This window comes from Salvelinus sp. IW2-2015, linkage group LG18, assembly GCF_002910315.2.
Source record: "Salvelinus sp. IW2-2015 linkage group LG18, ASM291031v2, whole genome shotgun sequence".
NCBI classification, from domain to species: Eukaryota; Metazoa; Chordata; class Actinopteri; order Salmoniformes; family Salmonidae; genus Salvelinus; species Salvelinus sp. IW2-2015.
Window position 1 is genome coordinate 3,825,963 of NC_036858.1, and position 3,233 is coordinate 3,829,195.

The window sequence follows — 3,233 nt, forward strand, 5'->3', positions numbered from 1 at the left end:
ACTCTGTCTGCCCTCTCTTCTCTCTCTCACTCTCTCTCTCACTCTGTCTCTCTCTCTTCTCGCTCTCCCCCCTCTCTCTATCTTCTTCTCTCTCTCTCCTCTCTCTCTCTCTCTCTCTCTCTCTCTCTCTCTTCTCTCTCTCTTCTCTCTCTCTCTCTCTCTCTCTCTCTTCTCTCTCCTCTCTCTCTCTCTCAGGGCTCTCAGGCGGGCTATTAGTCATTCCAGGGACCCTCTTCTCCCCAGCCCTCCGTTGGTCCCTTGCTCCCCTCGCCCTGCTGTTCCAGACTTCCAGATGTTCTACTTATTGTGACTTTATGGAACCGAACCAGATACAGACTCTTCACAGATAACTCTATACGCCTCCTGATACCCCATGAGACCCTCTTCTGCCCCCCACCTGTGTTCTGCCCCGTGTAGCTCCCCGCCTTTGTGTCGTTGCTGTCATGTTGTTACCCCTGGTGTTATATTCTCCCTCACACCTCCCAATACCCTAGAGACCTGCACGCACACACACACACACACACACACACACACACACACACACACACACACACACACACACACACACACACACACACACACACACCACACACACACACACACACACACACAGGGTAGATGTTAGCAGCCGATGGCTAGAAATAGACGTCTGAAAAGACCAGGTGTGTGGATGTCTGCCTTCGTTGGTGCTCATCAAAAGAGAAGAAGAAGGATTGACCAGATCTGGGCGTGACCTTGTGATGTTCAGAGCGTGCGGTTCAGATCACTACGTCACCACAATTCACAATGTTCCAGCAAGCCGCGGAATTAATGCGGCAAAAAATAGACGTTCATCCATAATACGTCGAAATCCAAAAGGAAACTCCAGCCAGAGACAGCTGCGATGATTATTCAGGATGACAGAACCACAGAGAGATCATATCTGATTGTAGTGTGTGTGTGTGTGTGTGTGTGTGTGTGTGTGTGTGTGTGTGTGTGGTGTGTGTGTTGTGTGTGTTGTGTGTGTGTGTGTGTGGTGTGTGTGTGTGTGTGTGTGTGTGTGTGTTGTGTGGTGTGTGTGTGTGTGGTTGTTTGTGTGTGTGGTGTTAGACTCGTCAGGTAGTAGGGCAGTTCAGGAGTGTTCTGTCCACAAGAGGCTGCTGTAGGGACCCGTGCAATGAACAGAGTGTGTGTGTGTGTGCATTTGTTGGGTATGGTTGTGTTAGAGTGTGTTTGAGAACTGCCAGAAAGCAATAACACTGTTCTGTTAGTTAATGTGTCCCGTGTTAGAATTACATAGTCTGAGAGGAAGAAAGTTCCTGCAAAGACTGGGAATCACACAAACAACAAGAAGCTATCAATATACACAGTACTTTACAGTGGATTGGTCTAGCCTGGGTTAAGTCTGGGTCTAGTTCTGGCCTGTGGACTCTGACTGGAGAAGAGAGAGAGAGAGAGAGAGAGAGAGAAATAATCAATAATGATGTCATGATATCACCATCTTCAGCATAAAGGAAACAGAAATAGTGTGGTTGCTTGTCACTTACCTCTCCTCCTCCTCCTCCCTGCTCCATTCCTCCATATTCTGCCTACAGAGGGAGACATTTTACATTAGAGTAACCTTGCCTGAGACCTGAAGACTTGGGTTAGCTCCTAGACCTGGTCTCTAGGCTTTAGCTCACTGAGTAGGTCACAGCTACATCAAGCACATTATCGCTTATGTCATGCTTATGACAGGCTTATGACAGGCTTATGATAGGGTTGAGTACGGCACAGGGCCATTCAGTTCCAGTCTCTGGGCTGAAGTGTCTAATGAAGCAGAGGTTAGCATGGCATAGCTAGCATAGTAGATGTGATGTCACCCTCCTTGAGGCCTGAAGTACTGTTGCCCCCACCCAACCAGAGGCATTATTTTTGTAGGCAGCGGTTATTAACAGGAGCAAGCTCTGTTATTTTGACTGTGCATCTTAGACCAGAGAGATCCACGCAGGATAAGTTTATGCCTATGCTACGCCAGAGATGCATAGAGACAGTCTTAAGCTGTGTTATTATCTATAGATACAGCATGGTTAGAGATGGTTATGGATAGAGTTAGGAGATGGTTATGGATAGAATTAGGAGAGGGTTAGGAGATGGTTATGGATAGAGTTAGGAGAGGGTTAGGAGATGGTTATGGATAGAGTTAGGAGAGGGTTAGAGATGGTTATGGATAGAGTTAGGAGAGGGTTAGGAGATGGTTATGGATAGAGTTAGGAGAGGGTTAGGAGCTGTCTCTTATACACATCTAGATGTGTATAAGAGACAGCAACGACACAAAGGCGGGGAGCTACACGGGGCAGAACACAGTGGGGGGGCAGAAGAGGGTCTCATGGGGTATCAGGAGGCGTATAGAGTTATCTGGAAGAGTCTGTATCTGGTTCGGTTCCATAAAGTCACAATAAGTAGAACATCTGGAAGTCTGGAACAGCAGGGCGAGGGGAGCAAGGGACCAAGGGAGGGCTGGGGAGAAGAGGTCCCTGGAATGACTAATAGCCGCCCTGAGAGCCCTGAGAGGCAGTTCTGTTGTTTGACCACTTGGTGTTCGCTATTTCCACAGTACCGCAGCTCTGATAGAAAGACGGACGGGTGGACAATGGACAGAGACAGACAGACAGACCAGACAGACAGACAGACAGACAGGACAGACAGACAGACAGACAGACAGACAGACAGACGACAGACAGACAGACAGACAGACAGACAGACAGACAGACAGACAGACAGACAGACAGACAGACAGACAGACAGGGGAATGGCAGCTCCTTTAATAGCCAGTGGTTCAGAAATTCAGGCAGATTAGGTTTGCTTGTAGCTCTATAATGGTAGACCTGTAACTCACTCCACATTCTCCATATGAATATGTGTTTGGTGTTGTGTTGCTAACCCTTTTGTTGTCATGGTGTTGGTGTTGTGTTGTGTTGTGTTGTGTTGTGTTGTGTGTTTGGTGTTGTGTTGATGTTGGTTGTGGTGGTTGGTGTATGTCTCTTTCTGTTCTAGTGTAAAGCCTGCTGCGATGATACATCTGGCTGTTCTTCTTCTTGATAAAGGCTCCTGCTGGTGTTTAATAGTCTGGCTTGGTCTCTTCTTCGTAAAGGTCCACTTTGTTGTGATTATACAGGTGTTGTCCTTCTCTAGGAATTTCGACTGGTCGTTTATAGTGCTTGTCGTTTGTTGTTCTCTGTTGGTGTATGGTAGGGTTGGTTGTCGTGCTTGTG

The 3,233-nt window shown here is 47.6% G+C and overlaps 1 protein-coding gene and 1 long non-coding RNA gene across 2 annotated transcripts in view; one reads left to right on the forward strand and one right to left on the reverse strand.

Annotated features, from left to right (window-relative positions):
• Positions 1 to 3,233, forward strand: part of LOC111978192 (glutamate dehydrogenase, mitochondrial) — a 346,877-nt gene that overhangs the window by 38,638 nt on the left and 305,006 nt on the right. The gene's annotated exons all lie outside the window — the stretch shown is intronic.
• Positions 1,526 to 3,233, reverse strand: part of LOC111978450 (uncharacterized) — a 13,805-nt gene continuing 12,097 nt past the window's right edge. The window contains exon 4 of the long non-coding RNA XR_002879170.2: positions 1,526 to 1,568. This is a non-coding gene — a long non-coding RNA (uncharacterized lncRNA). The remainder of the gene's footprint in view (positions 1,569 to 3,233) is intronic.